The following is a 27,678-nucleotide window of genomic DNA, read 5'->3' as shown; positions in this document are numbered from 1 at the left end:
GATAGCAATATTCTTGTAGGTGATTTTAATATCAATTTGTATAATAGCTCAACTTATAGCATTCAACTAATAGATCTATTTAAATCATATTCAATGAATCAAAAAAAATGATTTTGATACCCGTGTAACTGAGACATCAAAAACTAAAATTGATTCACTCTTTTCGAATACTGACGATATAGTATGTGAAAAGTTAGATGAACACCAAATATCTGATCATGAAACCATCCAATTTAAAATTAAAAGCAGTCCTAGGTCAAAAATGAGAAGCCTTAAAAAAATTACTTCTTGGGAGTATTATAATTCGGAAGCACTTATTAATCAATTGCGCTTGTGCGATTTTAGCAACTTTAATAGAATTGATTTAGAGTCCAAAGTAGGGCTGGTTAATAGCAATGTTTTAAATGCCATACGAAATTTAACGTATGAAAAGGTAGTACACTTAAAGCTATTAATAAATGGTATGACAATGAGTTAGCCAACATGAATAAATATAAATTAGAACTTTATAAACTAGCTCAAATATCCGGAGAATGGGATGAGTATAGAAACATAAAAAAAGAATATAAGAAGCTGGTAAAAATTAAAAAAAATAAGCATATGGATAAGATAGTAAAGCGATGTGGAAATATTTGAAATTCGCAATAAGTAGGGTTAATGAAAACTCTTCTTTCAAGAAAATTTTGATAAACGGTACAGCATATATTAATGAATCTGAAACTGCTAACAATCTAAATAAATATTTTGTGGATAGCATTGAGGATATTTGCAATTATATAGAAGAATTTTATACAGAAGTAAATGTTCCTATTCAGTTAAATGGGTTTTTCAAATTTGTAAAAGTTAATACAGATGACGTCATCAAAATTTTCATGACGTTTAAGTTTAAGCGAGGTGGTAAAAAGCTGTTACCAGATGGTGTTCTTAAATATATGATATCATATCTGGGATACTTCTATGCGCAAATCATTAATGAAAGTTTAAGTAGTGGCATAGTTCCGGGTATTTGGAAAACTTCTACCATTATTCCAAACGAAAAAGTTAAAAACACAATAAAAGCAGAGGAGTTACGTCCGATAAATACACTGGCCAGTGATGAAAAGATTTTAGAACTTGTGGTAAAAACCAGTTGGTTCAATACTTGGACGAAAAAAATTTACTCATACTTCAACAATCAGGATTTAGAAAAAAGCATTCCTGTGAAACAGCTTTGAATATGGTTTTAGCTGAATGGAAAGAAGAACTTAATAATAAAAAGGCGATAATAGCAGTTTTCATTGATCTTAAAAGAGCCTTCGAAACTATAGATAAAAAAAGATTATTAGGAAAATTGGAAGGAATTGGTATTAGAGATTGTTTGCGCCTAATTGGCATCTCTATATGTAATCATATCAAACGTCAATTAGTGGCATTGGCAGCACTGACTGTTAGCTGTCAATGGCTACTTCCGTTTATCTTCATAGTAACTAAACAAAGAAAAACAAGTGGAAGTGTTCTTTATAATCGGCTATAATCCTCGCGTAAGTAAACCTTACAACCCGCAACCCGCATTTTAACGCTAACATTTTGGTCCATCGACCCGGATCGCGCAATATTTCCGCAAAATACAGTCCACATCGCTTTAATTAAAACATTTCATAAAAACCCGCAAATAAAAAATGTCTTCGTTGAAAGTTCGCGATTCTGCTTTAAATGCATTAAAGCGGCATTTGCAATCGTGCAAAGCCGATTCGCTTGCATGTAGAGGCTGCATCCACATATTTTCAATTGCTAGAGGAGTAGTGGGAACGTTTCTGCAAAGCACAAGGAGAAGTGGAGGTTTCGTGTGGCGACGAAAACACAGCAGTAGAATAGCAGGCACGAATTCAAGGTGAGGAGTGGTATTTGATCGCTAAATCAAATTTTAAGCGCATTCTTGCGCCGCAAAAGCAACCAACTTCTACAGTAACTCCGACTGCACCTGCACGCAAGCCGCTACCGAAGCTGCAGTTACCATCCTTTAGTGGCGATCCAACAAAATGGATCACTTTTCATGACGCATTCTGTTCACTAGTGAATTCCAATGCAAGTTTGTCGGACGGACAGAAGTTGCAATACTTGCGCAATTGTTTAAATGGTGAAGCATTGGAATTAGTTAGTAGTTTTGCTGTAAGCGACAGCAACTACAGTGAAGCTTGGGATATGCTGACAGCACGCTATAAAGTTATGCGTATCATAGTGGACAGCCATATAAAAGCATTATCATCGATCGAAAAGGCATCGAAAGACTCCGCAAAAGCAATTAAACACGTTTTAAATTTAACATTGCAGCACGTTGGTGCGCTACGTGCCCTCAAACGCCCGGTTGAATTTTGGGACGACTGGCTTGTCCATTTGACTGTTTCGAAATTAGCCTATGAAACGCGAAAACAGTGGGAAGTATCGCTTGTAGCCTACGATGTGCCATCGTTTACATCGCTTTGTGATTTTTTGGAAACGCGAGCCCGCTCTTTGGAGATGGTGCCCGCTGCCGCAAACGCACGTACAACTGCAAAGAACGCTTTGCATACAACATGCAACCAATTAGTACCAAAAAATCATCCATCACCAAAAACCTCTAAAACCACATCGTGTACATACTGCAAAGGTGAGCATCGAATCTACACTTGCGAAAAATTCAACCAACTCGACGTGAGAGCCAAGCTATCCACAATCAAATCAGATGGTGCATGTCTAAACTGCCTTAGTAAAGGACATGTTTTCGGTAACTGCCGCAGCTCTTCATCGTGCCGCATATGCCAACGCCGCCACCACACGCTTCTTCATGCTGGTCTCAATACAAACGAGGCAGCTCCTGCTATGCAAAATGCCGTCCAAAACAACGTAACGTCGCACTACGCCGATGCTGAACGCGTAGTATTACTAGCTACGGCTGACATTTTATTGCAAGATAACTCCGGCCGCTGGCAGCCAGCCAGGGCACTGTTCGACAACGGCTCACATGCTTCGTTCATTACGGAGCCCTGCGTTCAACGACTTCGTTTACCACGAAATACGTCATCAGCTTGCGTCAAGGGTATTGGATCCTTACAAGGAGGTCGCACAAAGAGTGAGGTCAAGTTATCCATAGCGCCAAAGTCACTAAACTCTAAATTTCACGTGAGTACGCTAATTTTATCTAAAATTTGGGTGGGTGCTGTTTGAGAACGCGACTCCCTCACAAATAAAACCCCGGGTAATCTCAAAGCATTATTGTAATACGCAACTAACTGACCTCCTCGCTAAGTTTTGGGAGCTGGAAGAGCTACCACCTAGAAAGTTTTACACGCCCGAAGAGTTATATTGTGAGAAGTTATTCGACGATACAACACAGCGCGCAACTGACGGCCGATTTATTGTACGTTTACCACTAAAACCCGAGGTGTTGATTGGTGAGTCGCGTAACGCAGCCGTTCGGGCATTGTTGCGAATGGAAAGCAGGTTCGCCACCAACAAAGACCTTCACCAAGAGTACTGTAAATTTATGAAGGAGCTTCTTGACTTGGGTCATATGGAGCTAGCTACTCCAACAACGCAAACCACATACTATATGCCACATCACGCCGTGGTAAAAGAAACAAGTTCCACTACTAAGCTTAGGGTCGTATTCAACGCGTCAATGAAGACGTCGTCAAGGCACTCGTTATACCACGCGCTAATGGTTGGTCCTCAGCTCCAACAAGATCTCTTCCCGATTTTAGTTCGCTTCCGCACCCATCGCTATGGTATAATTGCGGACATCGAGAAAATGTATCGACAGGTCTACGTCGATAAACGGGACGTCGACTATCAACGCATTGTATGGCGTGAGCATTCATCGCAGCCAATACGCGACTATCGTCTATTAAGGGTTACCTATGGGTTAGCATCCGCTAACTAATCGAGCTCCGGAAGTGGGCAACAAATTGCGAGCCATTGAGACAACAGATGCCGCATGCGTCTACACAGGTGTTCCATCTCTTGGCTGATGGAAGCGATAACCGAACTCAAGCATGTATTTGGCACACGGATACCGACTCTCTTGCGATAGCTTTCAATATAGAGCCACTCCCGTGCGAATTAACAAAACGCATTTTTCTCTCCGATACCAGCAGGATTTTCGACACTCTCGGCCTCATATCTCCGTGCACCATTCGCTCAAAAATTTGGTTGCAAAGAATTTGGCGTTGTAATATCGATTCGGATGAGTTAGATCCGCCTGAGATAGCTACAGATTGGTTAACGCATAGAAAAGAGCTGGCCATGCTTTTATCGCTCAAGCTAAATCGCTGGCTTGGTACTAGTCCAAACGCTGACGCAGAGTTCCATGTTTTCACTGACGCATCAGAGGCTGCCTATGCAGCCGTTATCTACTGCCGCACTCAGTCATCGGACGACGAGATAATCGTCGTGCTCATTGCTGCGAAAACTAAAGTAGCTCCGCTAAAAACAACTCCGTTACCTCGTCGGGAACTCTGCGCAGCTCATCTAGGCGCTAAACTCGTCCGCCTACTTCAACAAAGTTTTGGTCACAAACTAGCTGTACGCGTGGTCAGACTCAACGATAACGTTGGCATGGCTGCAATCAAATCCAAATGTTGGGCAACGTTCATTGCAAATCGTGTAGCCGAAGTCCTGCCGTCATCGCATTGGAGACACGTCATCTCAGAGCATAACCCTGCAGATTGCGCTTCTCGGGGTCTCACACATGCACAGCTCCTCGATCACCGCTTATAGTGGCAGGGGCCACACTGGTTATCCGAAACCGATCGTTTTTGGATGCAGCACACAACGAAACATACTACGAATTTAGAACTGAAATCAATCAAAGCTAGTTCTCATGTAACGCAAACGCACGAAGATTGGGATTTCCCTCTTACAACAAACTCAAACGAGTGACTTCGCTTCATAAACAACGCTCGCATATCTGCTCAGAAGTCGAGTGCTCACGAACGGCTGTCCGGACCGTTAACATGCTCTGAAATCGGCAAAGCCGAATTATCGTTGGTAAGGTATTCCCAAGCTAACGTTTTCCAACAAGAAATTTCTAATTGCAGGTCAGGGAGGCCAATACCGATATGTAGTAGCCTCGTTCATCATCAGCCGTTTTTAGACGACGCAGGTATTTTACGAGTAGGAGGTCGAATTAAGAACGCATCATGCACGAACGATATAAAACATCCGATTATTTTGCCTAAAAATTCACCGCTCGCTAAAGCAATAGCCGCTGAAACTCACATCGGTATGTTGCACGCTGGCCCGCAAATGATGCAAGCTGCTATACAACGTAAATTTTGGATCCCTGGCATTCGCAATTTAGTTCGGGGTACATACCGCCATTGCGTACGATGCAAACGCTTGAATCGCAAACCGCTACAGCAGCAGATGTCCGATCTACCACCTAGTCGCGTTACGAGTACGCGATGCTTCCTTCAAAGTGCGGTCGATTTTGCCGGCCCATATAACGTAAAATTTACTCATGGTAGAGGCGCGAAATCAACAAAGGCAAACATTTGCTCATTTATATGTATGAGCACAGGCGCCATGTACCTAGAATTGGCCGGAGACCTCACGTCTGCAAGCTTTATCGCCGCATTCAAACGTTTCACCAACCGAAGAGGACATTGTCAGCATATGTTCTCCGACAATGGCACGAACTTTGTCGGTGCCGAAATGGAGCTCCGTGCCGCGTTTGAAAGGTGCGTTAACGACGACTAGTTGGCATCTTACTTCGCCAACACCCAAGTCACATGGCATTTTAAACCTCCTAGCGCTCCACACATGGGCGGCTATTGGGAGGCTGGAATTAAGTGCATAAAGCATCATTTAAACTGCGTACTAGACTCCGCGTTACTATCTTACGAAGAGTTTTCAACAGTCCTAACCGAGGTGGAAGCATGCGTCAATTCTCGACCACTCTGCTGGATACCTTCTGACATACAAGACTTCGAAGTGAACACCTGGGCACTTTATGATCGGCGAACCAATAAAGGGGTTACCGGAGCTTGACACAGAACCTTTCAAAAGCAACCTTCATCAGCGGTGGCAAGCAATAAGGCAGCACTTCTGGAAGCGATGGCGAGACGAATATCTCGCGAATCTTCAGCGACGATCGAAGTGGGTTCGTCCAACGCAAAACCTACAACGAGATAATGTCGTAGTTATACACGACAACAACGCTCCACCCACTTAAATGGAAAATTGGTCGAGTTCTCGACAGCTATACCGGCTCAGATGATCGCGTACGAATTGTCAACCTACGAACATCCCAAGGAGAGCTGCTAAGACCTATTGTGAAGCTATCATTATTACCAACAAAAACAGACATTTTTTCACTTTGAATTTTATTGATGTAAACTTTAAATACCTTGTACTTTTTTCTAATTTTGAACGGTCGTTCAAGGCGGCCGGCATGTTTGCGCCTAATTGGCATTTCTATATGTAATCATATCAAACGTCAATTAGTGGCATTGGCAGCACTGACTGTCAGCTGTCAATGGCTACTTCCGTTTATCTTCATAGTAATTAAACACAGAATAACAAGTGGAAGTGTTCTTTATAATCGGCTATAATCCTCGCGTAAGTAAACCTTACAACCCGCAACCCGCATTTTAACGCTAACAGAGATGTTGAAATGGATTGGTTTAAAGATTTCTTAACAAATCGCAAACAAAGAACAGTAAGTGGTTCGAAAATATCAGACGAAGTGGATGTTAAGATTGGCCTACCCCAAGGCTCTGTTCTTGCACCAATTTTATTCAACATTTATATTAATGATATAAATTCTTTTTTAAAATTCAGCTCCATAAAACTTTTCGCTGATGATGCTCCAATTTCTATAAAAGGCAAACATGAAAACGATATAAGAATCAAGTTACAAAGTGACTTAAACGCACTTTATATCTGGCTGTGTACTAACAGACTTAAAATTTATATAGAAAAAACTAAATACATGCTTATTTCAAGAAAAAACATTGCTAGTTTTGAAACTATTACAATAAATAATATTGAAATTGAAAAAGTAAATACGATTAGATATTAGGGTGTTCAGATTGATTGCAAATTAAAATCTGATGCCCATGTTGACTATACACTATACAGTAAGTAAAATAGCAAAAAAATTATGGTTTATTCAAAGAACTTGTAAAACCTTAAGTAATTATTACAAAGTAAAGGTTTATAGATCCATAGTTGAGCCTTACTTCATTTATTGCTCAACAATATTTGAGGTATGAGAGATTTCCAAATTGATAAGTTGCAAAAAATGCAAAATAAAGCAATGCGCTTTATTTTAAACAAACCTTATGATACTCCTATAAAAGACATGCTTCTAAGTTTAAATTGGATGAGCGTTAAACAACACATATTCTTTAACACAATGGAATTTATTTATAATATAAAGCACGGAATTTTGCCAGAGTATCTCAGAACAGGTATTACATTTAATTACGAGGTCCATGATATAAATACAAGGCAGAGAAATAATTTTAAATTGCCAAATTATAAAACAGAATCGGAACAAAATAGTCTTTTATACAAAGGGTTGAACTATCAGAATATTTAAAAAATTGTGATAGAAACTTATTTAGCAGCCGGTTGTATGACTACACCAAATCTAGGCCGATTAAATGATATAGTCGTTGAGATTTAAATGCATTAGTGATACATGTGTCATAATTAAAATTTTTTTTAATTAAAAAATTTAGATTAAGTACACATTGTTAATTAATGCAATCATATTTTTAAGTTTTGAAATAGGCTCTTAGAGTCGTAATAAATAAATAAATATAAAAAGGACGTGTGGCACTCGGGGACTGCCGCGGTAAAGCTATTGCATATTATCAACTTATGCAATTATAATATTTATGCAACATTTTGTTTTCTTTGATATTAATTCGAGTTTTGTCTTTGATATTAATTCAAGTTAACCTTTTTAAGCGTGGTGAAAGATAAGAAAACAAATTTTTTACTTTTATTGAATAAATGAGAAGTTAATATTTAAATTTCACTTTAACTTTAACATTCACTTTAACTTTAACTTTAACTTTATATTTAACTTTAACTTTAACACTCACTTTAACTTTAGCTTTAACTTTAACTTTAACTATAACTTTAACTTTAACTTTAAATTTAACTTTAACTTCAACTTTAAATTTAACCTTAACTTTAACTTTAACTTTGACTTTAACTTTAACTTTAACTTTACTTTTAACTTTTACTTTAACTTTAACTTTAAATTTGACTTTAACTTTAACTTTCATTTTAACTATAACTTTAACACTGTTTTTAACTTTAACTTTCGCTTTAACTTTAACATTCACTTTAACTTTAACTTTAAATTTAACTTTAACTTTAACTTTACCTTTAAGTTTAACTTTAACTTCAACTTTACTTTAACTTTAACTTCAACTTTAACTTTAACCTTAACTTTAACTTTAACTTTAACTTTAACTTTAACTTTAACTTTAACTTTAATTTTAACTTTAAATTTAACTTTAACTTTAACTTTAACCTTAACTTTAACTTTAACTTTATTTTTAACTTTAACTTTAACATTCACTTTAACTTTAACTTTAACCTTAACTTTAACTTTAACTTTGACTTTAACTTTAACTTTAACTTTAGCTTTAACTTTAACCTTAACTTTAACTTTCACTTTAACTTTAACTTTCGCTTTAACTTTAACATTCACTTTAACTTTAACTTTAATTTTAACTTTAACTTTAATTTTCTGGTTAATTATTGAGCTCAAGGCCGCAAGGATAAATAAAACACCATGTATTTTGGGGTATTATAATTTATATAATTGGTCGATATTTCGTTTTCAATATGAAACCATCATCTGGACTAAAAAAAACACAAAATATAATAACAAACGTTAGGCAAACATAAAAAGAAAATTTTTCTAAGCGGGGTCGCCCCTCGGCAGTGTTTGGCAAGCACTCCGGGTGTATTTCTGCCATGAAAAGCTCTCAGTGAAAACTCATCTGCTTTGCAGATGCCGTTCGGAGTCGGCATAAAACATGTAGGTCCCTTCCGGCCAATTTGTAGGGAAAATCAAGAGGAGCACGACGCAAATTGGAAGAGAAGCTCCAATTTGTTTGTCGTTTTCCGTACGTGAATGTTGTAACTAAACGTCACAATCAGTTGAATACTGCTGCTTCGTGTTCGACTTCAATTTCAAATTCGTCTTCGAGTTTGGCATCAACTATAGTATCTGCATCTTCTACTACTGTGAAGTCTGTAACTACAACTCCTTCTGTACAAAGTAAACGCAACGAAAATTTTAACCGCAGTAAGCCAAATTTTGTTGGATCAAATATAATTACAGAATTGGGTGTAGTTAGTATGAGTTGGCTGCACTTATCATCATTTCAGCCATCAGTTTCCTCTAACGATATCATTAGTTATCTGGTAAGACATCTGAAGGCTGATAAGTCTAACTTTGCCTGCAAAAGGCTTATAAAAAATGACACTCCGCTTGACTCATTAACAAAAGTCAACTTTAAGCTTGGTGTTACAGAAACACTATATGATGCCGTTTTTTCACCAGATTTGTGGCCTGCTGCGGTGAACGTTCGGTCATTTCGTTTTTTTCCCAAAGAGGTAAGGCAATCGAATTGCCCTTAGTTGCCAGTGGCAATACTAATCCTGTCAACAAGCAACTAAATATCTATTTTCAAAATGCTTCTGGCATCAGAACAAAAGCGCATGATGTTAAGTCGCTGAGCTCACAGTTAGAGTATGATATTTTTGTCATTGTTGAAACTTGGCTGACTCCAGATTTTTTTGATAGCGAATTCTTCGATCCCAATTTGTTTGTCGTTTTCCGTAAAGAGAGGGATGCCGAAAAAACTGGGCGTTCTCGAGGTGGAGGTGTACTTATTGCAGCTCAACGCAAGTATAATGCTTCCCTAATTCAGCTGGATAATATCGATTCGCTACTTGACCAACTCTGTGTTAAAGTTAGTGCCTTTATAAATCTGGAAATAAGAATGATGTCTGTAACTACAGACCTATATCAAAGCTCACTACTGTTTCGAAGTTATTTGAATGTGTTGTAAAAGACAAGTTATACTTTTCAGTGAAGAGCCTAATTTGTGCCAAACAGCATGGTTTTGTTGCGGGACGTTCGACGGTCACCAATCTAGTGGAGTTTAGTGAGTATTGTATATCTGCTTTTGCATCTGGATACCAGGTGGATTGTATTTATACTGACTTCTCCAAAGCCTTCGATAAGGTATCACATGAGATCCTTATTCATAAACTTTCCTGTCTTGGTTTTCACTCAAATTTTCTGCAGTGGCTCAATTCTTATTTAATTAACAGATGGTGTATTGTCTGCATTGATGGTGTATCATCCGATCCATACCTTGCAACTTCCGGCGTTCCGCAGGGCAGTATTCTTGGACCCTTGCTCTTTGTCCTGTTCATCAACGACATCAGCATTTGCTTTTCGTATGCTAGGTTTCTCTTGTACGCTGATGATCTTAAAGTTTTCTCCATTATAAAGTCTTCGCGTGATATGTTCGAACTTCAGTGTGAAATTAATAATCTCTATTCCTGGTGCGTTAGATCGCACCTTTCTTTAAATATTAATAAATGCTTTCACGTAACCTACTCTAAATTGCGCTTTAAGTTTAATAGTTCATATACCATTGATAACAAACCACTGCAGACTGTTGATAAAATCAAGGACCTTGGTGTGGTTTATGATACCAAATTTTCTTTCAACAGCCATGTAAACTTTATCATAGCCAAATCGTATGCAATGCTTGGTTTTATTCGGCGTAATAGTGCAGAGTTCTCTTACCCGTATACACTCAAATTGCTCTACAATTCATTTGTACGATCTCATCTCGAGTATGCCACTATCATTTGGCGAGAGTTCAAAAAGTTTTTCTTAAATACTGCCTGCGGTCACTTAGATTTACTAGCCCTCTTCCCTCATATAATGCACGTTTACTTCTTTTAAATCTTAAAACTTTAGAAGCGAGAAGGTCTATTATTTCTTTGACCTTTTTATATTGCATCATCCATGGCGATACAGATTGTGCTGCTCTTCTTGAGAAAATTAATTTTAATGTTCCAAGAAGAGAACTTAGAAGCTTTTACCCTTTTCATGGCGGCCACCGTGGTGTGATGGGTAGCGTGCTCCGCCTATCACACCGTATGCCCTGGGTTCAACTCCCGGGCAAAGCAACATCAAAATTTTAGAAATAAGATTTTTCAATTAGAAGAAAATTTTTCTAAGCGGGGTCGCCCCTCGGCAGTGTTTGGCAAGCACTCCGGGTGTATTTCTGCCATGAAAAGCTCTCAGTGAAAACTCATCTGCTTTGCAGATGCCGTTCGGAGTCGGCATAAAACATGTAGATCCCGTCCGGCCAATTTGTAGGGAAAATCAAGAGGAGCACGACGCAAATTGGAAGAGAAGCTCGGCCTTAGATCTCTTCGGAGGTTATCGCGCCTTACATTTATTTTTTTTTATTAATTATGCGAGAAATGCCCCAATTACCCGCGCTATGAATGAATTTAATAAGATCTCATATTTTGTCGAACTTGATTTCTCTTTGTCGAAGAAAGTTTTTATTAATTTATTAAAGTGTGTTTTTTAGTTATCAATTCTTTTATATTAGTCTGTAAGTGCTAGTTTTTCACTGACTTGTTAACTTTTTGTATTTCTTAATTGTAGTCAGTTTTTTAATTGTATGAAAATTGTTAGTAGTCTGTAAGAATTTTGTTAATAATATGCTGTAAGTTCTTTCATTGGTAGTCTGTAAGAAGACGTGTTCATAGACTTAATAAATAAATAAATAAATAAATAAACACCTTTCATTTGATTCCCATATCGTACAAACACATTCTAGAGACACCCCTGGTCCACCTTTATGGCGATATCTCGAAACCGCTTCCACCTATGGAACTAAGGATCACTCCTTTTCAAAATACTCATTAACAGCTTTCATTTGATACTCATATCGTACAAACATATTCTAGAGTCACCCCTGGTCCACCTTTATGGCGATTTCTCGAAAAGGCGTTCACCTATAGAACTAAAGCTCATTCCCTTTTAAAATATTCATTACCACCTTTCATTTGATACCCATATCGTACAAACACATTCTAGAGTCACCCCTGGTCCACCTTAATGGCGATATCTCGAAAAGGCGTCCACCGATAGACCTAAGGCCCACTCCCTCTTAAAATGCTCAGTAACACCATTCATTTGATACCCATATCGTACAAACAAATTCTAGAGTCAGCCCTGGTCCACCTTTATGGCGATATCCCTAAATGGCGTCCATCCATAGAACTATGGCCTACTCTCTCTTAAGATACTCTTTAATACCTTCCATTTGATACACATGTCATACAACCACATTCCAGGGTTACCCTAGGTTCATTTTCCTACATGGTGATTTTCCTTATTTTGTCTCCACAGCTCTCAACTGAGTATGTAATGTTCGGTTACACCCGAACTTAGCCTTCCTTACTTGTTTATTTTATATTTATCTTAAAAATCGTTTAGGTATGTAGATCTGTTCATTATATATTTCTTATCTTATACATCTGATTATTCGGAGATTACGAACGGCATAAGATTATTGTTCAGCCCCATTCATGAAAGGTATGAAGTCCCGTCCTTACTTGTTTTTAGTTCATTTACGACTCGCGATTATTGAGTGCTTTTTTTTACCAGAGAGGCGATTAGTTGCGCTAGTAATTTGTCGAGTTACTAAAATGACCGCTCAAAGTTGTTTTTTTTTAACTTTTTTTGCAGGTAGGTATCAACCGCTATTCTATGACAATGAAATGACCTTAGAAAACCGAAATTGAAAAAAAAATTTCGGCATTGGAATTGCATAAAATGTTCAAACCTCGTGTGGAATTATATAGGCACAAAATTTAGTTTTCTGACTATTTTGCCAAGAAACACAACACAATTAAATGTTTTATGCACGCGTTGGTTGGTGACAACTTGGTGCGCTGCATGTATGAATTAACACGCCGATATTCTTTCTTTTTAGTTTTTTTTATAAAGACGTATTTAAACGCGATCCTGACTAAAAAAATCACGTCGGGGTCACCAATGTGGTAATTAGGGTCCTAATAATTACACACGAAATGATTTAATTTTAAGTCTTTATTATAAACTAAAATATTAACTAATTTAACAAAATTTATTATTCATTAATTTGCGAAAACAATGTTAAGCGAGCTGGTCGCGTAGACTAAAATTTTAGAATTTATCACTTGCCATATAAGGTGAGTGCATGAGAGACTCAACAAGAGAGCCAAACCGGTTATGTGGTTGACACCACATATACATAGTAGATATGTAAATTCACAAATTCAAAACTGCGCAAAGGGTGATATATGAAATAAAAATCCCACCTACTTACAACATATTGTTACGAATATTAGCAACACTAAGGGGTACTGCCATCTCTAGGCCGATGCTAAGCAGTGACGTGAATTCACATCAATAATTCTATCATTATGTATACACGTACGCGTGCACGCGGCGGAGAAGCAACGCACAAGCACATGCAGATATCTTATTTGAAATGCTCCTAAAGGTATGCAATTGTGATTGTGGAAGTGTCGCTCACACATACATGCGCATGGGGTATGAGAGAAGCTATAAAAATTATACATCTGTAGTTGTAGCTGAGAAATTTATAACTAACTAGTAAGTTCTGGAATAAGAAAAGCCTAGAAATATGGAAAGGGGAGGTCGGACAGTATAAAAAGGCGACAATAGTAGAGGCGAAAAATCAGTTTCATTTGAGCTATCAATCAGTTTGGTTATTAAGCAAGCTATTCGTTGCAAAGTATAAGTGTTATTGTGAAGTACTTTAATAAAGGCCATTTTTCCATTATTCAATATTGGAGTTATTTATTCAACAGTTTAGCGATACGAACGCTGGCAGAAGATTGCAAATAAGGGGAATTGCAGTAAATTCGTTACAATTGGTGTCAGAAGAGGAATTGTTGAATAAATTCCGAAGACTTCGAATACAACTTGGACATGCCAAAGTTAAGTGAATTGAAGATCCAGCAACTGAAGAAGGAGTTGGAGAGCCGTACATTGAATACAACCGGCATTAAACTAGAACTTCAAGAACGACTACGACAGGCAATGGAATAAGAAGGAATTGGCGTGGAAGAGTATGACTTTAATCTTGATGGCGAGGAAACAATAAAAATGGAAGAGACAGTTACGCAGACAGTTACGAGCACAGACTGGAACATGATTTTGGCTGCAATATCTCCTTAAACAACGACAGCGCCATCAACTGGAATCGCAAAAGACAGATATAACATCTCAACTGGCATCTCAACTGGAAGAACAAAAGATAATTAAAGCATCCCAACTGGAATCACAGGAGACACGTATAACATCTAAGATGGAAACACAGTTAGAAGAACAGAAGACATATATGGCTGAGCAGTTGAAAGCACAAGAACATCGCATATTTTCGCAACTGCCAGAACAGGAAACAAGGGTGTCATCAAAACTGGAAGCGCAGGATGCAAAAATTGCTCAATTTCAGGCAGAAGTCGATGATTTGAAAGGTCGTATGGAGCAGTTACAACTAAATCGCCCAGCTGTTTCAGCAAGCAATCCGAAGGTAACGACACCATCCTTTGACGATTCTGTTCCTTTCCAGATCTTCAAGACAGAGTTTGAGAAGACCGCAGCAGTGAACAACTGGAATGCGGAAGACAGAGTTGCTGCACTGTTCGTGGCATTGAAAGGGCCTGCAGCGGAAATCTTACAGACGATTCCAGAGTACGAACGGACAGTTATGAAGCATTGATGGCTGCTGTAGTGCAACGTTATGGAAGCGAGCATAGAAAACAGATATTCCAAATAGAGTTGTAAAACCGCTACCAAAAAGCAAATGGGACATTGCAGGAGTTTGCTTCAGATATTGAAAGATTGGCTCATCTTGCAAATGCGGACGCACCCGTGGAATACACTGAAAGCGTAAAAATCCAGAGTTTCATAAATGGCATACGAGATGTGGCAACGAAGCGGGCTACATATGCGAATCCAAAACTAACATTCGCAGAAACGGTATCACATGCTCTGATTCAGGAAAGAGCGTCGCTTCTGTGTAAGCCAGTTTTCAAAGCACGCCGTGTGGAAGTAGAAAGGCCAGAGTGGGTAGACGCAATATTGGAGGGGCTGAAAGGATCGCAAAAGCGGAGTGAAAGAGTTATCAAATGCTTCAAATGCGGGAAGCCCGGTCACATTGCACGTCATTGCGACTTGGTCCTGGTAATTCCAACTTGAGTGGCCGTAAGCGCAAAGCTGGAGGAGATGAGCAAGAGCGTGCCAGATGTAAAAGCGAGAGCTAGCTCCAGCTATTGAATGTCCTGTGATATCTGTGTCGCAAATTGGAAGGAAATCAAGCAGTCTCACCGTCAGAGGGAACGTTGATGTCAAGGAGCGTGTACTGACTGTAGATACGTGCGCATCTCATTCCTTGATTCGATCTGATTTAGTCAACAGGAGAGTAAAACCGTTACCTGGAGCAAGGTTGCGTATGGTCACAGGCGAGTATAACCAAGTCCAGGGAGAAGTGATATGTGAAGTCCTAATTGGGAAGGTCATGGTTCTACACAAATTCGTTGTGGCGGAGATCGTTGATGAAGTCATATTGGGAGTGGACTTCTTAGGTGACCATGACATCAGGATCGATATGCCAAGAAAGATTATGCGCTATGAGAACCAGGATGTGCCACTTAACTTCTGTTTGGAAAAGGGGTTCAGCAGTAATCGAGTGCTGGTGAAAGAGATCCGACAAAAAACGCAAAATTCAAAGGCGGCAGATTGGGCAAGCGTTGATAGAACGAATGGGCCAAACAAATCAAAACCAAGGTACCTGTGAAAGAAACACTGGCATTGAAAAGCCCTAACGGACGTACTAAAACGAAGGAAGGAATTTCGCAGAAAGAATGCAAGGGTGGTTTCAAGCCAGGCCACACTACTCTTGTGAAGCGTCGGAACGATACTGATTATGCAAAGCAAATCCGTCAACAGAGTGTAAAGGAACGAACCAGGGTATTGAGTAGTACGATGAAACACAGGTACCATGAGAACAATAATTCGAAAGTTTCTTGGCGGGAAAGGTGTTCCATCCAAATTTCGGTGCAGTTGGGAAGGCCCGTACAAATTTGTGAAGATCAGTGACACCATCTACCGCATACAAACAATTGGGAAACCACGAAGTAGAAAGGTGGCTCATTTGGAGAGACTATCAGCGTTTAGATCGAGAGATTTGTCTGATCGGGACGATCAGACTTAGGTGGAGGGCAGTGTTACGAATATTAGCAACACTAAGGGGTACTGCCATCTCTAGGCCGATGCTAAGCAGTGGCGTGAATTCACATCAATAATTCAATCATTATGTCTACACATACGCGTGCACGCGGCGGAGAAGCAACGCACAAGCACATGCAGATATCTTATCTGAAATGCTCCTAAAGTTATGCAATTGTGATTGTGGAAGTGTCGCTCACACATACAAGCGCATGGGGTATGAGAGAAGCTATAAAAATTATACTCCTGTAGTTGTAGCTAGGAAATTTATAACTAACTAGTAAGTTCTGGAATTAGGAAAGCCTAGAAATATGGAACGGGGAGGTCGGACAGTATAAAAAGTCGACAATAGTAGAGGCGAAAAATTAGTTTCATTTGAGCTATCAATCAGTTTGGTTATTAAGCAAGCTATTCGTTGCAAAGTATAAGTGTTATTGTGAAGTACTTTAATAAAGGCCATTTTTCCATTATTTAATATTGGAGTTATTTATTCAACAGTTTAGCGATACGAACGCTGGCAGAAGATTGCAAATAAGGGGAATTGCAGTAAATTCGTTACAATATGTACCGGGTGCCATCAAGATATTCACGGATGATTCTAAGCTTGACGGGAAAGTGGGAGTAGGCCTCCTTTAACCGGATCTGGGTCTAGATGCCACTATTCGCCTACCAGATCACTGTACTATTTACCAAGCGGAAATGCTGGCAATACACAGGGTTGTGAATCATCCCGGTTCTATGCCTGAGGATGGTAAACGGGTGTTATTTTCTCAGACAGCCAGGCCGCATTAAAGGCCCTGGACTCATGCGTCGACAACGCAAAGTCGGTCACTGAATGCAGCAGATCTCTTAACGAGATGGCTCAGCACTTCAGTTTAAGCCTTATATGGGTACCTGGGCACAGGGATATAGAAGGCAACTGCAGAGCAGACGGACTGGCCAGAAGAGGCACAACAGACCATATTCTTCCGGGAAATGATTCGGTAGATATACCCATGGCCACTTTCAGGCTTCATGTGAACACAAGCACTATAAGAATTGCAAATGGACTATGATCAGCCATATCATCGTGTGAGACATCCAGGCTAACCTGGCCCTCATATGACAAGGGGCGCACAATCCTGATTTTAAGCAAATCAGTTCTCTCGTCCCGGATAAGGGTTCTATTAAACAATGCCCGTTTAATAGGCACACATGGTGCCGAGTGAAAGTAATGCCTGAGTGATGCTTTTAATTCGTGTGCTGATGAATTCGTATTTAATGGATGCAAAAATTCACCTGGCAAGCGAATGGGCTCACCGAAGACTAACTCGGCTGACGTCGCTCCGATATCTTCTTTCCAAGCGGCTCTCAGTCCGAGAAGCACTACGGGTAACGCGTCGTACCAGTCTTGTCCATGACATAATAAAGCGGATTTTAACTGCCTGTGCAGACGTTTGATTGTGGATGGTATGGTGTTGTTTTCAAATGCTTCCTGCCCAGAATCTTAGTTAGTTGATAAAACAAATCTGATTCAAATTGTCTGCCTAGATCTGAAGTAATTTTCAGCGGCACGCCAAACAACGAAATCCAACTGTTCACTAGACTGCGCGCTACTGTTTGCGCTGTACCGTGAAGCAACTAATTTGCGGGACGCGCGTTGGCCTGGGTGAGCGAAATACTTTGGGGACATATGGACGAACTGTACCTGACGAAACGTCATAGTAAAGTTTGATTCTGCTGTCGTTAAAATAAAGTTGGCGTAAGTGACGCGACTATGTTGAGTTGAGCAGAATATTTTGTAGCTCTGTTTGCTAATAATTAAATTATTAATTAAAAATAATTAATAGCATCACTCAGGCATTACTTTCACCCGCTAACTCCAGTACAGACATCCAGACACAGTCGCAAAAACATATTCGTTTTCAAAGATCTAGCCAGCACTTCGCATGTTTTTGTCAGGCACGACCACATTCGACAGTCATATGTTACGCCTTCTGATGGACCGTACCCCGTAACTGAAAAGCGAGAAAATACTTCATTGTAAATGTTAGAGGCAAAAATACGCTGATTTCGGTTGATCGTCTTAAACCAGTGTACTTCCTCGCCGACGATCTGATTGTCCAAAGAACACAATCAGTCAACGCCTCTCAAGCAGCAGAAACTAAACCAGCTACAAATGTAAAATGCTTACGTTTTGCTACTTAATATGTTTTATTCTCTTCTTTTGTAGAAAACTGTGTTTCACCGCAACAGAGGATAATATTTCCAAGTAGGGGAGACATGTGGTGTCAACCACATAACCGGTTTGGCTCTCTTGTTGAGTCTCTCATGCACTCACCTAATTTGTCAAGTGATAAATTCTAAAATTTTAGTCTACGCACACGAGCTGGCCGCTTAACATTGTTTTCGCAAGTTAATGAATAATAAATTTTGTTAAATTTAGTTAATATTTTAGTTTATAATAAAGAATTAAAATTAAATCATTTCGTGTGTAATTATTTGGACCCTAGTTACCACATATACATAGATATACCCACATGCACTTGTATATGAATCTAATTTCAAAGGAATCTGCAAGAATACAACATGTACATATGTTAGAAAATGCTTATATGCACATTTTGGTATTTATATTACAGGGTTTAACGCGTTCAAGGACAATCAAAATTTTAAGGAGCGGCAAAAACAGACAGGAATTCGTTTTTGAAACTAGTATCTAGTTTCACTAGAATTTTGTTACGTTTAAAATGGATTGCTTGAAACTTTATTTTACGACATTTTTTTTCCAAAATTTTCAATCAAGTTAACATGAACCTTAAATAACTTTTGAATCATCAGACTTCGCAAAAAATGTTGACAATGACATGTGAAAATATTTTTTTAATGGTGACCAATTAGATGTTTATACAAACCAAAAGATATCAAAACAAAATTTTTCCATACAACCCACATATGTACATATAGATGTATGTATATGGGAAACAAAAATTCCTACCATATTAACCCTATCAAAATACATGTACATTTACACAATTGTTTACTAATAAGCAAAGTTTTATAATCAGTACAGTGGATAACGACCCCGATATTTCTAGCTTAAGACTCAAGCAAAACTATATAGCTAAATAAATGAATACTAACAAAGCAACCCCAAACAAACAAAAATATATGCATCTATAAACACATAAATATATGTATGTATACATACATATGCATGCTCATATGTACAAACGATGAGCGTAAGATAAACAGATTTTTTTACTTTACTATTCGAATAGTATTATTCTAATAGTACTATTCGAATTATAAGGAAATGAATTCGAATAAACGAATAAAAAGTTCGAATAAATATTATTCGGATTATTGGAAACGAACAAATTTATTCGTTTATTCGAATAACGTTTATTCGATATAATTCGAAAATAATCCCAGCACTAGTAACAAGTATATGTTAGCACAGAGCATTTATTTGCAGACGCAGTTCTATGGTTTCGCATGAACCACTATGTGCCGGTATAGCTCTTCTAGCAATCGTTTGATAGATACATACATACTGTGGCGAATATTAGCATCACTATGCTGCTGCGGCCACCGTGGTGTGATGGTAGCGTGCTCCGCCTACCACACCGTATGCCCTGGGTTCGCACCCCGGGCAAAGCAACATCAAAATTTTAGAAATAAGGTTTTTAAATTAGAAGAAAATTTTTCTAAGCGGGGTCGCCACTCGGCAGTGTTTGGCAAGCGCTCCGGGTGTATTTCTGCCATGAAAATCTCTCAGTGAAAACTCATCTGCCTCGCAGATGCCGTTTGGAGTCGGCATAAAACATGTAGGTCCCGTCCGGCCAATTTGTAGGGAAAATCAAGACGAGCACGACGCAGATTGGAGAGAAACTCGGCCTTAGATCTCTTCGGAGGTTATCGCGCCTTACATTTATTTATTTTTTATGCTGTAAGTAAATAACCACAACAACAAAAACAGAAAGAAAGCCACACTTGTGTACTCGAACACATCAATCATTTACGCATATACACGGAAGGCGGTGAAGAATATTTCAGACACATAACCAGTGGCTTAAAGCAAAGAAATTATCTCACATACACAGATGTAGTCATCAGTTTTTGTTACTCACACATACACATGCATATAACTAAATAACGAAGCAGGAGATACAACTATTTTAGAAGGTGAAAATCCTAGACCTTGGGAGAAATATGCGAACGAGGCAACATAGAGTATAAAAGCAGCGCAAGCTGAGGAATAACTAATCAGTTTGATTTAAACACGCTATTAGATGTGAAGAGAAGTATAATTGTACTACCCCCAAAGTAGTTTAATAAAGACCGTTTTGTAATACTGAATATTGGAGTTATTTATTCGACAGTTCAGCGATTCGAACATTAGGAGAAGGTGCATAATTATCAGAAATCCCCAGAATTCGTTACAATACGTATACATATATCAATCGTACGGATTTCTTATGTGCTGTTATAACTTTGCCAGCTATCGTACGAACAGATACATATACTGATTTCCCTCTTATGCGTTTCAGATTACACTATTGCTGCTATTTTTGGCAGCGATAATTTTTATTTCCCTGGCCAGAGAACTTTTTTTCCTTGCCGTCAACATATCGCAGGGGAGTTCAAAAGTATCTCTGCTATTTGGACTTTTGCTATCTTTCTCAAGGAGTGCCGTCGGATTGGGGGGAGATTTTGTTGCAGGGATCGAGACAGAACTTTTGCTCGTAGAGAAGTTAGTATCCAGGTGCTAGCTTGCACATGTGGCCCAAACAGGTATTGAGGCCGTGCAGGCCTAACAGCACCGTCTGCCCGGTTCCCGATGAGTAAGTAACTTTTAAATGCTTGTTTCAGAGGCGGGTTCTTTTCCCATGCTGAGATCCGGCGCTGAGTTTTTATATTTATTCATCTTTCAGATTCGTATGCTGCCTACTCTGGTGAAACGGGATATGAAACCGCCGAGCTCCGTGCCGCAGGAAGTCACTACTACTCCCGGAGGTTGATTAGTATCTGGGAGGCTCCGTAAGAATACTGTCGGATAACCCTGATTGCAAACAATCCAAAGGGCACGGAACGCATAACACCCTGCATTAAGAGGGGTATCATTTTAACTGAGTGTGGCCCGATTACCACCTTTTAAGACCATTTCAATACGCCCGAACGATTAATATCCCAGCAAAAAATCGGTAATCGCTACTAAGGGTAATCGCTTCTAAGGTAATGTCTTCTAAAGGTAGTTTCACTTCACCAACCCATTGCTGGTAATGCTGCAAAGAATCGCTATTCAGCTCGAAGTATAATGTATTCTAGAAGGCATTGATTAAAATTCCTTCGAATGATTTCGCTTCTCCTACCCATTGCTGGTAATACACAAAAGAAGCAGAGATGTTGCACGCGCATTTTTACACTACCTTAATTTGTATTCACTTCTGTGATCAATTACGGGTAATGCAATAAAGCGCAATAGCTAGATAAATAGAAAAAAATCCTAACTCCCGTTACCTTCTGTGGAAATTTCCATTCGACAACAATCATGTTTGGAATTGTTTAATTCAGTCTGCAATTGTTATCTGTGTGTGACGCGTCTTTTATAAGTGATCAAATAAAAAAATGAGTTATTAAAATAAAATAAAAATGTTAAGCAAAAGACAGTTAAAACGTTTAATAAAAATAAAAAAGACCGAAATAGACCAAAAATTTAGTGAAAGTGTTGAACAAAATGAAATTAATATAAACAATACTTCGTCAGGAGTAGGACAACATAGTGACCGTGATGAATCAGTGGAAAATAATACTAAAATTAATACAGAAAATATTGCGTTAGGAATGATACCACTTAGGAACAAGTTGAGGGACTGGTTCCTGGAGTTTTTTCCCCCGGTACTATGTGTTGCCAGTCTTTTAAGAATATTGAGATATAAAAACCTGGGTGTACCCTTAAGTGTTAAAACTCTAATAGGCGAAACTACAAACTGTGTAACTCGTACAGTGTCACCAGGGCAATATCTTCACATAGGACTCAAAAATCAGTTAGACAAACTTGTGGGTGAAATTTCTGAGGAGAATTTAGATGTACTGCAGATATATATCGGTATAGATGGGCTGCCCTTATTTAAGAGCTCTTCAATAGGTATGTGGCCTATTTTGGGTCGCGTTTCCAATTTGAAAACAAACCCTGTGTTTCTTATTGGAAGTTACGTTGGTGAGAAGAAGCCTAATATTGTTGATGTATACCTTCACGACTTTGTAGAAGAAATTAAATCATTAGCAATAAATGGTTTTACATGCAACAATAAGCCAATAAATATATCTATACGAGCCATTATTTGCGACACACCCGCACAATCATATATTTGTGGTACAAAAGGGCACACAGCGTTTGTTGGGTGTGCTAAATGCACGCAAGTCGGTGAACGAATCCGAAATACTACAGTTTTTCGTCCATCTACTGGCGACCAAAGGACTGAATCTGATTTTGCAAAAAGATCCGATAGGTTTTCATTTACCTTTTTATAAACACAGGGTCCATTGCCTTGAGGAAATAAATATCAAGATGGTCACGCAATTCCCTTTGGATGTCATGCATCTTATTGACCTTGGGGTTGTTAAAAAAATGATTGGCTCTATTCTGAGTGGGACAAGCTCAATTAAAGTCAGTCCGCCAAAACGCATCGAACTATCATCCTTTTTATCGTCTTTAGCCCCCTACATTCCAAAGGATTTCGTACGAAAACCAAGGGGATTTCAAGAATTGCCGCGATGGAAGGCTTTAGAATTTAGGCAGTGTATTTTATATACGGGGTTCATTGTATTTAAAGATATTTTGAGCGAAGATATGTCCAATCACTTTTTACATCTTAAATGTGCTTATAGGCTTCTTTTGTGTCCAAAACTTTCTCCGTAAACATTGAAAAAGCGAATAGTATGTTGAATCATTTTGTTGCGAGATTTTCTGAATATTATGGAGACACAAGCATTTCTTCTAATGTGCATAATTTACTACATTTAGCTGATTGTGTGATTAATCTTGGTTGCCTCGACACATTTTCTGCACACAGTTTTGAAAGTTATTTGCAAGTTATAAAGAAAAGTATTAAGAAACGTCAGTTTATTCGTCAACAAATTTTCAACAAGTTTAATTCGCAGCCTATTTCAAAAGCTGTGAGAAATTCTGGACTTAAAAAGAACTCTAAAGGTGTAATAAAATCATATACAAGCGATTCAAATTCATATTTTTCTACAAGCTTTCCCGATAATTACTGCTCGACTGAGTGTCAATCCTTTTTGATAATAACAAAATTTTATGAAGACAACACTTTCACTGCAAAGACATTTTTAAACCCAGATAATTTTTTACCACACCTATGAGTTCCCTGAACCTCGGAATTGGTATAGTTAAGACTAATCAATTGGGCTTGGAAAAAGTTTACAATTTGAGCGAAATTTCTTACAAACTCCTTTCTTTACCTTACAAGGACAGTACAGTTTTATTGCCTCTAGTACATAGCTGTAATTAAAGAAACTATCCTAAAAATAAAAACTTTTATAAAACAACAAATTAAAAGGCAATATAAGAAACTTAAGTATCAAATAAAAAAATGGCTGAGGCAAAAAAATGGCGTAGCGAAATTCGTAATTTAAGTGGTATGTTTGTGAACTCATTGAAACTCCTATTTGATCGTAGACAAAATTAGTGAATTCACAATTTTTCATTAAACGTCATATTGTCATAGGTCGTAAACTTATGAAAATCATAAAGTGTATGGTATTATAACGTCAAAACTCGAAAATTTATATCGGATATAAATCATAAAGTTATGCTCGTTATAATGTATATGATTTTATAACAATATGACGTCACATTTTCATAATATCATACATTTTTTGACGGTCACAAGTCTATTATTTATGATATGACGAGCTATTACACTTTGTGAATCCCCTACTATATTAGGTTATTTGGTATAATCAAAATATTTTTAAGGCAGCGAAAAAATAAGGCAGTAAAATAGTAGCTCTAATTTGTAATAAAAGAACTGTATTGTCGCATTTTTCATTTTCCAGAATAATAATTTCAATATACCAAATAAGAGAAAAACATTTTTTGGTGCAACCTTATGTACACTCCTGCTCATATTAATAGGTACAAAATTGAAACTAATTTTATTCGTAGCGTATATTTACTTATGTGTTTTTAATGTGGGAACCAGCATCAACATTAGCAACAACATCAGCACTGAAATCCAGCGAAGAATCAATCTTGCCAATAAATGCTACTTTGGACTAGGTAGGCAATTGAAAAGTAAATTCCTCTCTCGGCGAACGAAAATCATACTCTACAAGTCACTTATCGTACCCGTCCTGCTATATGGGGCAGAAGCATGGACCATGACAACAGCAGATGAAGCGGCTTTGGGAGTGTTCGAGAGAAAAGTTCTTCGAAAGATTTATGGACCTCTACGCGTTGGCGATGGCGAGTACCGAAGAAGATTTAATGATGAGCTGTACGAGCTATACGCAGACATCAACATAGTCCAGCGAATTAAAACGCAGCGGCTGCGCTGGCTAGGCCATGTTATGCGAATGAAAGATGATGCTCCGGCCAGGAAAGTGTTTCTATCGGAACCCGCCTATGGAAGCAGAGGTAGAGGGCGGCCCCCACTCCGTTGGAAGGACCAGGTGGAAAACGATTTAAACTCCCTTGGTGTGACCAATTGGCGCCGGTTGGCGGAGCGAAGGAGCGACTGGCGCGCCTTGTTGGACGGCCATAACCGTTTAGACGGTTAAGCGCCAATTAAGTAAGTAAGTAAGTTTTTAATAATTTTCATTTAAAATGTATCATAGTCTTGAGCAGAAACTGAATAAGTAAAATCTTTATGAATTTTTGACTTTGAATTTACTACAAAACTGCATTCTCAAATAACTTTTGGAAATTCGGATTAAAAAGTTTAAAATTTTGATGCAAATTTTTCAAAGTTTGATCCATTGTCCTGTTTTTCTGGTAAGTTACAATGATTTTAATTCAGTGTCTGCTTAAGACTATGATGAGCTTTAAATAAAAATTATTAAAAACACATAAGTAAATATACGTTACGAATAAAGAGTGTATATACATATATATATGTATATTAATTTATAAATATATTAATTTAAAAATTGCAGACACAATATCGGAGCTGAGTGGCCAAATAAAAGAGTTAAAAAATACTGCGGTAGAAAAAAATTATGCAATAGAGAGTCTCAAATCTGAAATTAATGCAAACGAAGGTAATTTTATGGCAATTGATGTTAAAACCTCACTTTCTATATTCTATATTTATTATTTTCTATAACAACAATATGTTTCTTTCGCAGATACCTACAACTTAAATTTGGAAAGTATCAAAAGCACATTAGCAGAACAAACCATTTTAATACAAACTTTGAGCGACAACATGTACCCGGTAACGAAATTTGCCTCAATGTTTCCCATAAAAACACAACCAGAACTGGACGTCTTGGAGGCATTCATTTGTGCAGAAAATCAAAATCAGATGGTAAGACTTATTATCTTTGCTGCTTATTTTTACTGCCCATATATGTACATAAAAAGTCTAATAATAATATATTTAAATACTAATTTACATATATTTTATATTTTTTGTAGGTTGGGACGGTGTTTCAATTTATAAAATCTGGCGGTTTCAAATAAAACTTGCTGTCGATTTTGGGCGAGGATATAATATTACAAAATAATATGGATGGGAAACAAGGGAAAACGCCAATACTTCGATACGCGAAACTAATGAAGGTACTTTTTGGTAAGTATATTTAAACAATGTAAATATATCAGTAAATTAACACCCTTTAGGCTGATTTACACGAGTCGATTTTATATTCGATTTTTGTCGTTCGACTGCGTTCAACCATCAGATACATGCTTTTTATCTGTCGAATTGCTATTTACACAGTGGAACGACAAAGATCTACCAGAAAAATCTACTCGTGTAAATCAGCCCTTAGGCAGTTTTTCAGTGCAAGTTTAAACTACAGACAAAGTTGACTAGACTTTAACTCTGGCAGTATTGCCGCTTAACCTAAGATGATGTTATGGAAATGAACATAATGAACTTTTTAAAAGATGTTTATTTTATATATGTTTACAAATTTTCCATATTTCTATTTCAGAAGCTGCTCACAAGTTGGAATTGGGGAAAAGGAATGCAAAGACCAGCTGCGACACGCAATGAAGGCCGTAAAAAACCGCTACCACAAGGCCTCATGTTTAAAGAGAAAGCACACCGAAGCTACTCCCGAATAAAAGCAACGAAATAAAGCCAAAATAATGTTATGTTATGAAATGTTTAATTTAAATAAGTATGTATGTAAGACTAAATTTTATTGATATATGCGTACAAGACTGAATTCCTAGCAATATTTATTTTATGTAACAATCAGGGACAGTAATGATTTTTTTTGTTTTACTCAAGAATGAGTTATTAATTTTATTGATATACTGAATAAAGACTGAATTCCTAACAATTTTTATTTTCTGTAACAATCAAGGACTAGAAATAAGGTTATTTTTTTTTTTGTTTTACTCAATAATGAGTTTTTCATAATAAAACTAAAAGATTCATATATCCTGAACTATGCTGAATTTCGCCGTAAACATTTGAACGAACACCCTCTTACTCTGAAATTGCTGATATCAAAGATAAGTTATTGAAAATGCTAGTATAAGTGGCGGAAAATCGGTATGAATTGAATACCTCCTCCCCCATTTAAAGTGAAATATTCAAAAACTTAATTAAGTATGAAGAATTGTAAATTTTTAAGGCGAATTTCCGCTCAGTTCAGGATATATGACTCTTTGAGTTTTATTATGAAAAACTAATTCTTGAGTAAATTAAAAAATAATCATAATTTGCAGTCCTCGTAATAATTGGTAATTAATTTGTAAGATCTTCTATCAAGAAAGATAAAATAAAATGTAAACTTTTTAAAACACTGTTTTTATTATCCTATTAAATACACTGAACCCAAAAAGTACATGTTTTCTAAGAAAAAGTTCATGAAAACTTCTCCAAAAACCAGTTTTCATAGAACTAAACAATTTTTTCTTAGAATATAAATCTTTTTTCTTAAAATCTATGAACCCATTCATAGAATATAAGAAAAAAATATATGTTCTAAGAAATATTTTTTTAAATTTTTTGAACACCGGTTTTTGTAGAGGTTTTCATAAAATTTTTGTTTGGCTCAGTGTAGTTCTAGGTATTTCACTCTATTTCTCTGCAAGGCATTCTTGCTTCGCTTCTATAGATTTAATATAGGAGGGCATTCTTAATCTCCTTCAACGTAAGGGG

Source organism: Eurosta solidaginis, chromosome X, assembly GCF_040869045.1.
Source record: "Eurosta solidaginis isolate ZX-2024a chromosome X, ASM4086904v1, whole genome shotgun sequence".
Taxonomy (NCBI): domain Eukaryota; kingdom Metazoa; phylum Arthropoda; class Insecta; order Diptera; family Tephritidae; genus Eurosta; species Eurosta solidaginis.
Note: the sequence above shows the minus strand (reverse complement) of the source record.